This window comes from Pteropus vampyrus, unplaced genomic scaffold (assembly GCF_000151845.1).
Source record: "Pteropus vampyrus isolate Shadow unplaced genomic scaffold, Pvam_2.0 Scaffold723, whole genome shotgun sequence".
In the NCBI taxonomy this organism is placed as follows: Eukaryota; Metazoa; Chordata; class Mammalia; order Chiroptera; family Pteropodidae; genus Pteropus; species Pteropus vampyrus.
The window spans coordinates 93510-111677 of NW_011889504.1; positions in this window are offsets into that span (position 1 = coordinate 93510).

The following is an 18168-nucleotide window of genomic DNA, read 5'->3' on the forward strand; positions in this document are numbered from 1 at the left end:
ATCTTTACTAGTTGTCTTCTGGTGGGAGATATTTTTTGTTTGTTCATATATCTGAGATTTTCTTCAACTCACCTCGTCCATGTCTATTACTTTCTCTTGTGGCAGAATTTTGAAGCTTGTATTACTTCTCTGGTTCTTACAACTCACCAGGCTGGCACTGCAAACCACTCTTTTATTTTCCAGAAGTAACACTATAGCTCAAGTTAAGTGTTTCTCTCTTATTTAGAGGATATGACCTGGTTTTCTGAGCACATTCCATTTTTAGCAGCAGTTATTCTCCATTCTGTACTCAGGAATGTGCAGCAAGAACTTCCCACAGAGTGGGGTGGTCATGTGGGTTCAGCATCTAAGGCATTGGAGATACTGATGGCCAGGTGGAAGGATCCTTGCATGAGATTCTCCTATTATCTCATGGATAGGTTTCCTGTTGGAATCCTGAGCTCAGTCAGCAGGAACTGCTTCCCTTCGATGTCCTTTGATATTTTTATTTTCCTCTTTTTCGATCACTGCCCTTCCTCTAGCCATGAAGGTCTTACCTCCATGAGTGCTATGAAAAAATGGGTCTCTCCAGTAGTGTTCCACAAAGCTGGTTAAGCTAAGCACTCACATACTGCTCCCTCTTTCACCATGAGAAAAGTTGCCTCTGGCTAGTTCAGCCTCATGCTGTGCCACCTTGGGGGAAAGGCAGTGCTGGCAAAGTTTATCTTATCCTCTCCAATGTGTCAAAACTTGCATTTTAATTTATACTCCAAAAGTGTTCTGGAACCTCTCCTTAGTAAACCTGTACTTCTACAAAGGCTCTCTCATCCACAGGTATCTGCCCAATGTAGTGCTCTCCAGGTGTTCCACAACTATGGCCAAAAAGGGCTGAGTCCCATATATAGGCTTCTGCTGATTCCACAGCCCATACTGAGGTCTGTCTGTCTGTTACCCAATGTATAGATAAGTGCAACTCTCAGGGTATCTTGGTATATGGTGCTATGTCCCACAAATCTCACAGAGGCACTTCTTTGCATAAATAGATGCTCAAATTTATCTGTTAAAAGGAGGTAATTAAAAGGAGGATAGGGATGTCATATAATGCTGCTATGATGCTGATGGCACTCTGCGTCCTTTCCAAGTTTGACATTTTTTGATTCTGTATGGAAATATACCATATCAGTCTTTTTGTATCTGGATTATTTTACCAAGCATAATGTCTTGTAGGTTCAAATAGCAGGATTTCTATTTTTTTTTTTTGTAGCTGAATTATAATCTACTATGTGTATCATTTTTTAATTATTTTTTATTTGTTGATTAACACTTTGATTATTTCCATGTCTTGGCTATTTTAATAATGTTCCAATAAACATTAGGGTGTAGATATATTGAGATCCTGACTTTATTTCCTTTGGATATTATAGTTATTTTGATTCCAACTAATTACTACATGAGGCAGGGTTTACCAGACCAATAAGCAATGCTCCAACATCAGCTTGGGTAACCTGCAATTGAACTTAATTCTGACACCATATACCCAGAGAGAGAAACAGGTTAAGAGTTTGTACCAACAAGAACTAACTGCATGCCCCTTCCCCTCCCCGCCACACACACCAGATACCATTTGCAAGCCCAGGTTATCACTGTGCTTCTGACTGGCTATAGATTGGAGGTTCCAGTGACCCTATCCCTGGGTTTGACTCATTGTTAAAGTAGTTTGCAGAACTCTGAGAAACATTTTACTTACTAGGTTCCCAATTTATTATAAAAGAATATAAGTGAAGAACAAACAGCTGGAAGAGATGCATAGGCAAGATATGAGGAAATGACACAAAATTTCATACTCTTTCCAGGTGGCCAGTCTCTCACCACCTCTACATGTTCACCAGCCCAGAAGCTCCCTGAACTCCATCCTTTGGGGTTTTTATGGAGGCTTCATTACATAAGCCTGACTGAGTAACTCATCGGCCATGGCGATTGATTCAACCTCTAACTTCTCTCCCCTTCCCAGACATCAGGGCTACAACTGAAAGTTCCATCCCTTTATTCATGATTGGCTTTCTGATATCCAGCTGCCATCCTTAGGTGCTTTCTAAGTCACCTCATTCACATAAACCAAATTGTGGTGAAAAATAGCTTGTTATGTATAATCCACTTAACCTTTATGGTTCTGAAGGAATTTCAGGAACTGAGGGCAAAAGACCAAATATTATGACAAAAGATGTTTCCATTGTTCTTAACACTCAGAAAATTCCAAGAGTTTGGGGATTTGTTTGCCAGAAAGCACATGAGGAATATATTTTGGCCACCTGAATAATCAAATATATATTTCTTATGAATCACAATATTGCAGATGTTTACCAAAAGTGGAATAACTGAATCATATGTTAGCCTTATTTTTAATATTTTGAGAAAACATATTACTGTTTTTCACAGCGGTTCTACCAATATACATTCCCACAGTGCACAAGGGTTCCCATTTTGTACACTCCACCACTTCTAATCTCTCTCTTTTTAACAATAGTACTCTAAAATGTATGAAGTGATATCTAACTGGTACAGTTTGCATCTACGTGATGGCTAGTGATGTTGAGTGTCATTTTATACACCTGTTGGCCATTCGCATGTATTTTTTTTCTTTTTACAAATTAAGTTTATTGGGGTAACATTGGTTAATACAATTATATAATTTTCAAGTGTACGTTATAATTTGACATCTATATATTCTATTGTATGTTTACTACCCAAAGTCCAGTTTCCTTCAGCTATAATATTTGATTCTCTTTACCCATCTACATCCGCCATCATCCTCCACCCCTTCCCTTTGGTAACCACTAGTTTATAGTCCATGTCCATGAGTCTCTGTTTGTTTATCCTGTTTATTTGTTGCTTTTAGGTTATATCCCACATATAAGTGATACCATGTGATATTCAACTTTTTCTGTTTGGTTTATTTTGCTTAGCATGATTATCTCGAGGTCCATTCGTGTTGTCGAAAATGGCAGTATTTCATCTCTTCTTATGACTCAGTAATATTCCATTGTATATATGCACCACAGCTTCTTGATCCAACCATCTATCGTAGGGCTCTTTGGCTACTTCCATGTCCCAGCCACTGTGAATAATGCTGCTATGAACATTGGTGTGCAAATATCTTTTTTGGACATTTTCAAGTCTTTGGCATAAACACCCAGTAGAGGAATTGCTAGATCATATAGTAGATCAATTCTTAGTTTTTTGAGGAATCTCCATACTGTTTTCCATAGTAGCTGTACCAATTTGCAGTCCCACCATCAGTGTATTAGGATTCCTTTTTCTCTGTATCCTCTCCAAAATTTGTTATTACTTGACCTGTTGATTATAGCTATTCTAACAGGTGTAAGATGGTATCTCATTATAGTTTTGATTTGCATTTCCTTAATAGCTAGCGATGTTGAGCTTCTTTTCATATATTTGTTGGCCATTTATATGTCCTCTAAGGAGAAGTGTCTCTTCAGGTACTCAGCCCATTTTTTGATTGTATTATTATTATTTTTTGTCGTAATTGAATTGTATGAGTCCTTTGTGTATTTTAGCTAATAGGCCCTATTGGAGGTTTTGCTTGCAAATATATTTTCCCATTTGGATGGTTGTCTCTTTACCATGCTGACAATTTCTTTTACTGAGCAGAAGCTTTTTAGTTTGATATAGTCCCATTCATTTATTTTTGCTTTTACTTCCCTTGCGTTTGAGGTCAAATTTATAAAATTCTCTTTAAGTCCAAGAGCCTTGAGTTTAGTTCCTATGTTTTCTTCTACGCATTTTATTTTTTCAGGTCTTATATTCAGGTCCTTAATCCATTTTGAGTTAATTTTGGTGTGTGGTGATAGACAACAGTCTAGTTTCATTCTCTTGCAGATGGCTTTCCAGTTTTCCCAGCACCATTTATTGAAGAGGCTTTCCTTTCTCCCCTGTATATTTTTGACTTTTTTATCAAAAATTATTTGCCCATATAAATATGGATTTACTTCTGGACTCTCAATTCTGTTCCACTGGTCTGTGTGACTGTTTTTCTGCCAATACCATGCCATTTTGAATACTGTCGCTTTGTAGTATTATTTGAAATGGGGCAGAGTGATGCCTCCAGCCTCATTCTCTTTTCACAGGATGGTTTTGGCAATTTGGCTTTTTTTGTGTGTTTTCATACAAATCTCATGATTTTTTGTTGTATTTCTTTAAAAATGCTGATGGGATTTTGATGAGGATTGCATTAAATCTGTATAATACTTCAGGTAATAATGGTTATTTTAACTATGTTGATTCTTCCAATCTAAGAACTTGGAATATCTTTCCATTTCTTTGTATTTTCTTCGGTTTCTTTTAATAGGGTCTTGTAGTTTTCATTATATAGGTCCTTCACATTTCGTTAAATTTATTCTTAACTATTTTATTCTTTTTGTTGCAATTGCAAAAGAAATTATTTTTTCGACTTTTTTCTGACACTTCATTATTAGAGTATAGGAACACTATGGATTTTTGAATGTTGATTTTGTATCCACAAACTTTACTGTATTTGGTTATTGTTTCTAGTAGTGTTCTTGTGGAGTCTTTAGGATTTTCTATATAGAGAAATATGTCATCTGCAAATAGTGACAGTTTGACTTCTTTGTTTCCTATTTGGATGCCTTTTGTATCTCTCTCTTGTCTGATTGCACTTGCTAGGACCTCCAATGTTATATTGAATAACAGTGGAGATAGTGGACAGCCTAGCCTTGTTATTGATCTTAGAGGGAAAGTTATTAGTTTTTCACCATGAAGTACAATGTTGACTGAGGGTTCGTCATATATGGACTTTATTATGTTAAGGTACTATACTTCTATACCAATTTTGTTATTGTTAAGTGTTTTGATCATAAATGGATGCTATATCTTGTCGAAGGCTTTTTCTGCATCTATTGATATGATCATATAATTCTTATGTGATAATTTGTTTGTGTGGTGTATCACGTTAATCGATTTGCATATGTTCAACCATCTCTGTGTCCCTGGGATGAAGCCCGCTTGATCGTGGTGTGTAATCTTTTTTACATGTCGTTGTTTTCGGTTCACTAATGTCTTATTTAGGATTTTTGCATCTGCATTCATGAGAGATATTGGTCTGTAATTTTCTTTTTTTTGTGTTATCTTTACCAGGTTTTGGTATCAGAATAATATTGGCCTCATAAATGAGTTGGGAAGTATTGTATTCTCTTCGATTTTTTGGAAGAATTTGAGGAAAATAGACATGAAATCTTTTTTGAATGTTTGTTAGAATTCACTGTACTGGTCCACTTCTTCTAGGTTACTAAATTTGGTGTTATATAATTTTTCATAGTATTCTTGTGTGATCTTTTGTATTTCTGAAGTGCCTGTTGTAATTTCCCCTCTTTCATCCCTGATTTTGTTTATTTGTGTCCTTTCTCTTTTTTCTTTAGTGAGTCTAGTCAGAGGTTTTCAATTTTATTAACCTTCTCAAATAACCAGCTCTTTGTTGCATTTATTTTTTTCTATTGTTTCCTTTTTTTGTTGTTTCGATATAAATTTCATTTATTTCTGCTCTAATTTTGATGATTTCTTTTCTTCTGCTGACTTTAGGCCTCATTTATTCTTCCTTTTCTAGTTTTTTAAGATGAAGCGTTAGGCTGTTTATTTGGGCTTGTTATTGCTTTTGGAGATAGCCCTGTAATTATATGAACTTTCTTCATTATTGCTTTGCTGCATCTTGAAAGTTTTTATATGTTGTACTATCATTATCATTCATTTCTATGTATCTCTTGATCTCTCTTTTTATTTCTTCTCTGACCCAGTTATTCTTCAGTAGCATGTTATTTAATCTCCATGTATTTGTGGTTCTTCCTGCTTTTTTTTTTTCCCAGTTGATCTCTAATTTCAAAGCATTATGATCAGAGAATATGATTGGTATGATTTCAATCCTCTTTTATTTGTTGAGGTTATTTCTGTGTCCCAGTATGTGGTCAATCCTTGAGAATGTTCCATGTGCACTAGAGAAAAATGCATAAGCAGTTGTTTTGGGATGGAAGGCTCTGTAAATGTCAGTTATGTCCAGTTGGTCTAATGTGTCATTTAAGGATGTTATGTCCTTATTGATTTTCTGTTTGGATGATCTGTCCATATTTGACAGTGGGGTATTTCGGTTCCCTAATATGACACTGTTTTGGTCTGTTTCTCTCATTAGTTCTGTTAGTAATTGCTTTATATATTTCTGAGCTTTCTGATTGGGAGCATAGATATTAATAAGTGTTATGTCTTCTTGGTGCATGATTTCCTTTATCATTATAAGGTGTCCCTTGGTACCTTTATTTACCTTTTTTATTTTGAAGTCTATTTCATCTAATATTAGTACCGCTATTCCTACTTTTCTTTAATGCCATTTGCTTGAAACATCATTTTCCACCCTTTCACTTTGAGTCTATATTTGTCTCATGGAGGCCGTATATTGTTGGGTTTTGTTTTTTGATCTATTCTGCAACTCCGTGCCTTTTTATTGGTAAGTTCATTCCGTTTACATTTACAGTGGTTGTTGAAACATGAGGTCTTCATGTAACCATTTTATCTTTTGCCTTCTGGTAGCTCAGTGTTTCCATTGCTTCCTTTTTTATGTGTCAGTTTTCTTTATTTTGGTTGACTTTTGTGGGTTTTCTTTCTGGTTCTTCCTGTTTTACGTTATATATTTTAGTTCTGAATCTTTGCTGTGTGGTTACTATTATGAATAGGTAAAGGATAGTTATATATTTACAGGCATCTATTTTCTTCTGTGTGTGCCTTATCTTCATTATTCTTATCTCCATTATGCTCCCCTTTTCAGTCATTTTGTCTCAATATGTCCCTATGTCTGCTGAATGTTCATTACTATCTTGCTTTAGCAATTCTCTTATTATTTAAGCTTATAATTCCCTGTTCTTTGTAAGGATTGCACTCCTCTGTTTCTATTTGCCTGATAGTCACTTTACTCCTAATCATGTATTTTTTTTTTTTTGGTCTTTTTGTTTTAGGTGAGCTGACCCCTTTCAGTATTTCCTATAGTGCAGGCCTTGTAGTAGAGAATTCCCTCAATTTTTGTATGTCTGGAAAGATCTTAATTTCTCCTTCTTATCTAAAGAAGAACTTAGCTGGATATATTATTCTAGGCTGGCAGTTCCTTTCACTTAATAGTTTAAATATTTGATTCCATTTCTTTCTGGCTTGTAAAGTTTGCACTGAGGAGTCTGTTGATAATCTAATGGGATTTCTTTTATAAGTTTTTATTTTCTTCTCCCTGGCTGCCATGAGATTTCTCTTTGTAGTCAATTTTTGATAATTTTAATACAATGTTTCTTGGTGAAGGCCTTTTTGGATTGAGATAATTGGGTGTTCTGTTGACTTCTTGAATTTCAAACTGCATCTCCTTCCTTAGATTTGGGGAATTCTTGTCAACTGTTTGTCTGAAAGTGCTTTCTAGTCCCTGTGTCTTTTCCTCCCCTTCAAGAATGTCCATTAGTCTTATGTTTTTTCTCTTGATGGTGTCAGTTAGTTTTTTTATTTCTCTTTCATTATTTTTCATTCTTCGATTTCTCTCTTCTTCCTTCTGATTTATTTCTGGATTTCTTCTTTGATATCACTGATCTTTTCCTCCATTTGTTCGACTCTATTTCCCAAGCTTTCTATTTCATTTTTCATCTCTTGCGGTGTATTCTTCCCCTCAAGAAGTTCTATTTGGTTCTTTTTGAGGGTTTCAATCTCCTTGCTCTGCTCATCTAGTTGTTTTTTTCAATTTCTGAAATTGTTGATATGATTTGTTTTGGAAATCAGTTAGTTTTTTCAGAAGTACTATCCCGAATTCTCTGCCACTTAAGTCTCATATTTCTATGTCTGTAAGCTTATTTCCCGGAGACTTTTTTCTCTTTCTTTCTGAGATGCCTTGTCATCTTGGTTATTCATGGTGTTTAATGGATTATTTCTCTGCCTGAGCATTAATAGAAGTGTATTCTGCTGTTTTTCCAGAAAGAAGATTTATTATATAAAGGTCTCTCTTTAGCCTGCTGCAAAGAAGGCACTTTTCTTTTGATTTCCAGTAGGTGGCATCTATGCCTCTTCGATCCCAGCTTTATATAAAGCCTTAATAATGCCTTTTTATTTTCTTGTAGCTATTTACTCACACTCACTACTCTCAGTTTCAGTCCTTGTTGGTGTCAGCAACAGTCTTGTCAGTGTTGGCTCAGATTCCCCTGGGGCTCCATGGTGATCGGTCTCGGAGGGTATGGGGTGAGAGGCCCCCTTGGTTGGGAGTTGGGGCTGTGGTTCAGCCTCAATTTTACAACTGCGGCTAGTAAAAGTCAATTGTTGCTTCTCTGCTGTCCATCTCGCTTCTCTACTTTCTGCCCTCATGACTGGTACCTGCCACTGGCTGCGTGGAACTCACAACATTCCCAGACAGGGCTGTTCAGGGGACTGGTCACACTTCTCCTCTTCCCCTCCTCCTACAGAGAGCTCTGGTAGCTGCGGGAGGCAGCTTCTTTCTTTCTCCCAGTCCGCTGCCCAACACCCAGTATTCTGACCTGTGGTAGCTCGTATGCGCAGATACCACGCTCTGACGTGCAGGTGTGCAGTTCGGTTGTTTTTTGTTGAGTTTTAAATGTTTAGCTTATTGTGTTTCAAGAGACGTCTCACTCTGCCATGTTTCTCCACCATATCTGTATGTATTTTTGAAAAAATATGTCCATTCAGGTCATTTATCATCTTTTATTCAGGTTATTGATTTTACTGGTATTTAGTTGTATAAATTCCTTATATGTTTTGGATATTAAATTGCTAATTAATTTTTTAATGTGCAAATTGTTTCATCCAATTAATATGCTGCCTTTTTATTCTGTTTATCATTTTCTTTGCTGTGCAGAAATGTTTTATTGTTATGTTGTCCCATTTTCTAACTTTTGTTTTTGTCTGTGTGTTAGGTGTTATAACTAAATACCAATGTCAAGGAGTTTTCTTCCTAGGAGTTCTATACTTTCAGGTCTTGCATTTAAGTCTTTAAATCCCTTAAAGCTAATTTTGGCACATGATGAAGGTTAGGGTTTTTATTTCCTTATTTCTTTTTGTTTTGCATGTGGACATCCAGTTTAATCCCAACACCATTATTGAAGAGACTATCCTTTCCTGATTGTACATTTTTGTCAAAATTAGTTTAGTGTACTCTGCAATAAGTGCTGCTGGAAAAATTGGAGAGATACATGAAAAAAAAAAGAAGAAGAAACTGGACCACTTTCTTACACCATATACAGTAATAGCCTCCAAATGGATTAAGCACTTAAATGGGAGACCCAAAATCATAAAACTTCTAGAAGAAAACATCGGCAGTAACCTCTCTGATATTGCTAATAGAAAGTTTTTTTGGATATATATCCTCAGGCAAGGAAAACAAAATACAAAATAAACTAATGAAACTACATCAAACTAAAAAAAATTTGTACAGCAAAGGAATATATCAACAAAACAAACGAACAAAGAAACAAACAAAAAAACCCACAAATGATTGAATGGGAGAAGATATTTGCTTATGATACATCTGATAAGAGGTTAATATCCAAAATATGTAAAGAACTCATTTAACTCAACAAGAAAAAAACAAACAATCCAATTTAAAAATGGGCAGAAGATCTTAACAGATATTTCTCCAAAGAGGAAATCCAGATGGCCAATAGACATATGAAAAGATGCTCAAGGTCACTAATCATCAAAGAAATACAAATTAAAACCACAATGGCGTATCACCTCACACCTGTCAGAGGGCCATCATCAATAAATCAAAGAACAAATGTTAGTGAGGATGTGGAGAAAAGTGGACTCTCATACACTGATGATGGGATTGCAAATTGATACAGCCACTCACTATAGCAAACGATCTGGAGGATTCTCAAAGAAAACAAAAATGGATATACTTTTTGACCCAGTAATTGCGCTTCTGGGTATTTATCCAAAGAAAATCCAAACAGTAATTTTTAAAGATATACACACCCCAGTGTCCTTGGCAGCACAATTTACAGTAGCCAAGATATGGAAACAAACTACATGCCCATCAACAGATGATTGGATAAAAAAGTTGTAGTTCATATATACAATAAAATAATACTAAGCCATTAAAAAAATGAAATCTTACCATTTGCAACAACATGGATGAACCTAGAGGTTATTATGCTGAGTGAAATAAGTCAGACAGAGAAAGATACATACCACATATTTTCACTTATATGTAGAATCTAAGGAACAACAAAAAAAAAACCCAAACTAATCAAAACAGACTCACAAATATAGAGGACAATCTGATGATGGCCAGAGGGAAGGGGAGTTGTGGGGCTGGGAGCATGGGCTGAAGGGTTAAAGAAGTACGGATTAATAGTTGATAAATGGTTGTAGAGATGGGGAGCATGGCATAGGGAATGCAGAATATAAAATTGCTGCTAGGCGGAGAGCCAGAGGAGAGAAAGAGGAATTAGGGGGATCATTTTATAAATTATGTAAATGTCTAACCAATGTACTGTATACTTGAAACTAATAATAAAATAAGATTTAAAAAGTAAATAAAATGAGTTGTAAAACCAAAATAATTAGTTTACTGTATATGCTTTTGCTTATTTCTGGGAAGTCTATTGTTATCTTGCTTTATGTGTCTGTTTTTATTACAGTACCATGCTGTTTTGAATATTATAACTTTTACTATAATTTGAAATAAGGAATTGTTGTGCCCCCAGCTTTATTATTTTTCAAGATTGCTCTGGTTATTTGGGATTCTCAAGATCTATCTGGCTATTTTGTGGTACCATGTGAATTTTAGGATGGCTTTTTTACATCTGTGAAAAATACAATTGGAATTTTGATAGGAATTACATTGACTCTGGAGATCATTTTGGTCCTATGGCTATATTAAAATTATTGTTTCTTACGATACATAAATCTGAAATATGTTTTCATTTATTTGTGTTTTATTCAATGTCTTATAGTTTTCATTGTACAAATATTTATTCTCCTTGGTTAAATTTATTCCAAACATTTTACTTTTGTTGATGCTATTAGAAATAAGACTGTTTTCACAATGTTTTTCAGATAGTTTACTTTTAGAGTATAAAAACAAATATTTTTTTGTATATCAATTTTGTATCTTGAAACTTTACTGTATTTATTGATTATTTCTCACCTTTTTTTTGCTGGTGTATTTAGGGTTTTCTATATATAAGATTATGTCATTTGTCAACAGAGAAAATTTTACTTCTCCTCTCTGGTTTGCATGCACTTCTTTTTCTTGCCTAATTACTCTGAATGGAATTTCAGTGCAATGTTGAATAGAAGTAGAAAGAGTGGCGACTCTTGAAGTTTTCCTGATCTTGGAGGAAAAGCTTTAAACTTCATTGTTGAATATGATATTAGTTTTTGTTTTGTTAGATATGATTTATTTAGTTATATGTTTTCTATATCTAATTTATTGAGAACATTTACATAATAAAAAAGCCATCAAAATTTGTCAAATGCTTTTTATGACTCTAATAAGATGACTGTATAAAATTTATCTTTTAATTTGTTAGCAAGGTGTACAATTTTTATTGATTTGCACATGATAAGTCATCCTCCTATCACAAGAATAAATTTCACTTGATTCTTTTAATATGGTGCTGAATTTTGTTTGCTAGTATGTTGTTGATGATTATTACATCTATGCTCATCTGAGATCTTTTCTTGTAATAATTGTCTTGTAGTGTCCTCATCTGGTTTTGCCTCAGTATAATGCTGTCCTCATAAAATAGGTTTGAAAGTGTTTCCTCCTCTTCAATTGTTTTTGAATAATTTGAGAAGGATTGGCATTAATTCTTTTTTAAATGTCTAGTAAACTTACTCGTGAAACCATCTCTTTTTTTTGTGCCATTTCTTCACTGTTAGCTTATGTGTGTCCTTAAATTTATAGTACATCTCTTGTAGTCAATATATTATTAGATCTTTTTTTTATTAATTCCGCCACACTGTGTCTTTGTATTGAAGGATTTAATCAATTTACATTTAGAATAATTATTAGTAGGTAAAGACTAATATCATTTAAAAATTTCTGGCTGTTTTATAGTTACTTTGTTTTTTCTTTCTCTATTGCTGTCCTTTGTTATATAATGATTTTCTAAGTAATGTTATGCTTTGATTCTTTTTCTTTTTTCTTTTGTGGATCTGCTAGATGTTTTTTCTTTCTGGTAACCTGAGAATTACTTAAAACACCATATAGTTAAATGGTCTACTTTAGGCTGATAACAACGTAAATTTATTAACATATAGAAACTCTACCATTTAGCTTTCTTCCTCCATACTTTATGCTATTTATGTTACACTTTTTATCTGTTTATATTGTTTCCATTTACTATATATTTAGCTATCATAATTTTAAATACATTTTTTTACCTTTTGTACTAAAGTTAAAAGAGTTTTATATACCACAATTACAGTATTAGAATATTTTGAATTTTAGTATGTATTTAACTTTATCATTGATTTTTTTTTCCACTTTCACTTGCCTTCATGTTTTTATAGTGTTCTTTTGTTCCCACTTGAAAAAATCACTTTAGCATCTCTTTTAAGGCAGGTCTAGTGGTGATGGACTCCCTCAAATTTGTTTGTCTGAGAATGTCTTTATCTCTCCTTTATTTCTGAAAAAGAGCTTTTCTGGATGTAGTATCCTCGCTTGGCAGTATTTTTTACTCAACGCATTGAATATATGATTTCACCTCTTTCTTGTTCTGCAGTCTCTTCTGAGAAGTCTATTAGTTGTCTTAGAGGTGTTCCTTTGTATGTGATGAGTTGCTTTTCTCTTGCTACTTTCAAAGTTCTTTCTTTTGAATTAGGCTTTTGACATTTTGATTATAATGTGTCTGAGAGTCTTCATCCAAAAACATTGTTTTTGGAAATGTATACCGCAAAAGAGAAAAAAACAGGTCTAGAATTGATAGAGTGAAAATCATCACAGACTGAAAAAGACCCAAAGCAGTCAAGCCAATAAATAGGCTGGAACAGCAGACAAAGATGAAGCTACTGTAATACTCTTTCTCCCATATTTTGTCTGTTGCTTTAAAACATCTTAAAATTATTATTTTGAGCAACTGCTGCTTTCTTACCACTGACGTCCAGACATATTTTACTATTTTAATTTCTTCTTGGAGATACTTAATTGCAAAATTACTTGTGTTTTACAATAGCATTAAATTTGTATTCATTTGTTACTGAAGTTCTAACAAGTGACCACAAGGTGGGCTTAGAATGGCCAACAATTTTTGTCTTGCAGTTCTTTAGGTTAGAGGTGTTATGCTAAGTGAACCTAGAAGGTATTCTGTTACATTAAATAGAGTAAGACAAACATCAAATGATTTCACTTATATGTAGAATCTGAAAAACATAATAAATGACATTACTTAGCATAACATTACTTAGAAAATCATTATATAACAAGCAAGACAGAAGCAAACTCATAGATACAGAAAACAAACTGATAGTTGCCAGATGGGAGGAGCTTGGAGGGTGAGGGAAAAGCGAAAAAAATAAGCACAAATTGGCAATTATAAAATACTCACAGAGATATGAAGTACAGCACAGGGAATATAGTCAATAATATTTTAATAACTATGTATGGTGCCAGGTGGGGACTAATTTTTATATTTTTATTTATTTCAGTTATTGGGAGGATCACTTCAAAAGTTGCATAAATGTCTAAACACTCTACTATATATATGAAACTAATATAATATTGAATGTCAACTTTAATTAACAATAAAGTTAAAAATTTTAAAAACAATAAAAGAATAAGTCATGGAGATAAACAGTGTAGAGAATATAGTCAATAATATTCCAATAACTTTGATGAAGGTAACTACTCTTGTGGTGATTGCTTTATAATGTATCCAAATATCAAATTACTATGATGTATACCTGAATTTAATATAATATTGTAAGATAATTATACTTCAATTTAGAAAGAACTGTTAAGTTTCATATGTCTGGTGGCATGAGGAGTCCACTTGATCTCTCTTTTTGAAACTACAACAGGTTAAATAGCTATAATCCAATGGAAAGTTCTCAGTCTAACACACAAATGCATCTGAGAGATCTGTATCTCTGAGCATTTGAGGTGGGTGAAATGGGTGAGCAAGGGAGGAGGAAAAGAAGAGGAGTGGAGATGGGTGCCTGGGACACGGCCCAGAGATCCCTGCAGGACTCAGGGAGAGAAGAAGAATTGGGTTGCCATGTGAACTCTATATAGCTCTGAGCATTCCTGCCTGAGTGATCAGCATTTACTATGACAGAACCAAGTGATCAGAGCAGAGACCAAGGCAGAGAAAAAATACAGAGGTGTGACAGCTGAGTTCTAACAGCTGACATTGCCAGGCAGAAAATGGAGCTATGGAGACTGGCCATCTCCCCACACCCTCCCAGATGTAGCAGTGGGCCCTGGGGGAAACTGCAGCAGCAAGGTTTGGGCTACAGAGCAGGGACTCTGCAGCCCAGTAACTGAGAATATAGCTTCTGAGTGGCAGAAGTGCCCTGTGGCTGGTCTCAGTGACAGAAGTGGAGATACAGAGGTGAGATAGCTGAAGCCCGATGTTCATTATTAGGAGGAGAACAGCCATAGGCATACCTGCAGCCTCTCCTAAGCCACCCCATACTAATCCATCTAGGCTGATCCTGGCAGAGTCACCTGGGACACCTCAGGCAGCACAACACTGAATCTGGCTGCTGGGGCAGCACTGAGACACCAGGGCCTCTTCAAGGACTCAGAAAAGTATCACCCATCACATTCTCCCATGGGAATGGAGCCCTGGGACCAAGGCAACCTGGTCACAGAGGAGACACACACCTCCGCAGGGAATAAAAGTCATTTTAACCTCACAGCAGAGACCCAGGAGACCTAGACAGCACAGAAGGCTTGTGTACCATCTACAGGATAACAAAAGAAAAACCTCTTCTTATCAACCTGCTAAAGACAGTAACTCTAAATAATAATTTAAAAATTTAAAGCAGAGTACATTCCCATAAATGCTTAGTAGGAAAAACAATCTATCAAGTACCATGAACAACTAAGGAACAAGGCAGCTCAGAAAGAAAATAAAAAAATCTCCAGAAAATAAACTTAAAAGAGATAGAAATATGTGATTTAAATGACAGGGAATTCAAGATTGCAGTTTTGAAAAAACTCAACAATGCACGAAAATTCAGATAGAACATTTAATGAAATCAGAAAGAAAATTAATGAATGACAGGAATACTTTACCAAAGAGATTGAAACTTTACAAAAAAAAAAAGACAAAATAGAACTTCTGAAGCTGAAGAACTCAATTAAAAAAGAAGAATGAAATAGCAAACTTTGGAAAAGGAGTTGATGAGTTGGAGAAAAGACTAGTAATATAGAAGACATCTGGAAATGACACACATGGAAGAAAGAGATTTGAGAATGACAAAAAAAAAAAAAAACTTTACAAGAACTATCTGACACTATTAGAAAGAGCCATATAAGAACAATGGGTATACCAGAAAAAAAAAGGGGGGAAAGGGAACAAAGAGCATATTCAAACAAATAGTTGACGAGAATTTCCTAAACCTAGGAAAGAACTGGATCCTCAAATCCAGCAAGCAAACAGAACACCTAATTATCTCAATACAAAAAGGACTTCTCCAAGACACATTATATTAAAACTGTCAAAAATTAATAATAAAGAAAGAATTTTCAAGGCAGCCATCCATGGAAAAGAAGACAGTAACCTATAATAGATATCACTGGACTTTAAAGCAGAAACTTTACAAGCTAGGAGGGAGCGGCATTAAATACTCAAACTATTGAAAGAGAGAAATTTCCAGCCAAGAATAATATATCCAGCAAAGTTCTCCTTTAGATATGAAGGGGAAATAGAAACCCTTCCAGACACTGAAGCTGAGAAATTTTTTTGCTTTTCACAGTAGTTGTACCAATTTACATTCCCATAATCAGTGTATGAGGATTTTTTTTTTTTGCCCGCAAGCTCTCCAACATTCGTCATTACTTGTCTTGTTGATGATAGCCATTGTAACAGATGTGAGGTAGTATCTCCTTGTGGTTTTGATTTGCATTTCTCTAATAGCTAGTGAAGTTGAGTAATTTATCATTTGTTTGTTGGCCATTTTATGTCTTCTAGGGAGAAATGTCTGTTAAGTTCTCCTGTCCATTTTTTAATTGGATTGTATTTTAATTGTTGAGTTGTATGAGTTCTTTGTATATTTTGGATATTAGCCCTTTATTTGAGGCATTGTTTGCAAATATCTTTTCCATTCAGGTAGTTGTCTCTTGTTTTGTTGCTGATTTCTTTTTCTGTGAAGAAGCTTTTTAGTCCCACTTATTTATTTATTTTCGCTTTTCCCCCCCTTACCTTTGAGGTCAAATTCATATAACTCTAAGACCAAGGTCAGTGATTTTAATACTCATGTTTTCTTCTATGGAATTTAATGTTTCAGATCTTATATTTAGGTCTTTGATACATTTTGAGTTAATTTTTGGGTATGGTGACAGATAGCAGTGTAATTTCATTCTGTTGCATATGGCTTTACAGTTTTTCCAGCACCGTTTATTGAAGAGGCTCTACTTTCTCCATTGTATTGTTTCTAACACCTTCATTGAAAATTATTTATCCATACATATGGGGATTTATTTCTGGGCTTTCAATTCTGTTTCATTGATCCGTGAGTTTGTTTTTCTGCCAATATTATGCTGTTTTGATTGTCTCTTTGTAGTATAATTTGAAGTCAGACAGACTAATGCCTTTGGCCTTGATATTTTTCCCATCAGGATTGCTTTGGTTACTTGGGGTCTTTTACAATTCCATGCAAATACGTTGATTATTGTTCTATTTCTTAAAAATATGTCATTTAGATTTTGATGGGCATTGCATTAAATCCATTTATTTCTTTGGGTATTAAGCATCAACTATGTTGATGCAATCCATGAACATGGAATGTCTCCAATTTTTGTGTCTTCAATTTCTTTTGATAATGTCTTATAGTTTTCAATGTATAGGATCTTCACATGCTTCATTATATTTCTTCCTAAGTTTTTTATTCTTTTCATTGCAATTGGAAAAGGAATATTTTTTTTATTCTTCTGAAAAATTTTAAGTGTATAAGAACACTGAATTTTTGTATGTCAATTTAATATCTTGAAACTTTACTGTATTTGTTTATTTCTAATAGTTTTTTTAGTGGAATCTTTAAAATTTTCAATATAGAGAATCTTGTCATCTACAAAAAGTGACAATTAACCTCTTCATTTCCAATGTGGATGACTTTTATTTTTTTCTTTTCTCTAATTGCTCTATTTAGGACTTCCAACACTATGCTGAATAAAAGTGGTAAGAGTGAGGAGACTTGTCTTGTTCCTGATCTTAGAGGGAATGTTTTTATTTTTTCACCATTAGATATGATGTTAGCTGAGAGTTTATCATATATGACCTTTATTATGTTGAGGTCCTTTCCTTCTATACTCATTTTTATTAAGTGTTTTAATCATAAATAGATGCTATATCTTCTCAGCTGCTATTCTGAATTTATTGATATGATCATATGTTTTTTATCCTTTATTTTGTTTATGTGGTTTATTATATTATTGAATTTGCATATATTGAACCATCCTTGTGCCCCTAGAATACAGCCACTATATCATGATGTATAATCTTTTAATGTATTGTTGTATTTATTTGCTAGTATTTTGTTTGGAATTTTTGCATCTGTATTCATCAGAGATATTGATCTGGAGTGTGTGTGTGTGTGTGTGTGTGTGTGTGTGTGTGTGCACGTGCCCACATATGCATGCTATTTTTGCCAGGTTTACATATCAGGGTAAAGATGGACTCATAAAATGAGGAAATATTGCCTCTTCTTCAGTTTTTGAAAAAGCTTGAGAAGAACATATATTAAATCATCTTTCAATGTTAGATAAAATTTACTACTAAAGTTATCTGGTTCTGGACTTTTACTATTTGAAAAGTTTTTAATAATTGTTTCAATTTCCTTAATGTTGATAGGTCTATTTAGCTTTCTCCAGTGTTTTGTGATTCAGTCTAAGAAGGTTGTATATTTCTAAAGACTTGTCCATTTCTTCTAAGTATTGAATTTGGTGACATAGAGTCTTTC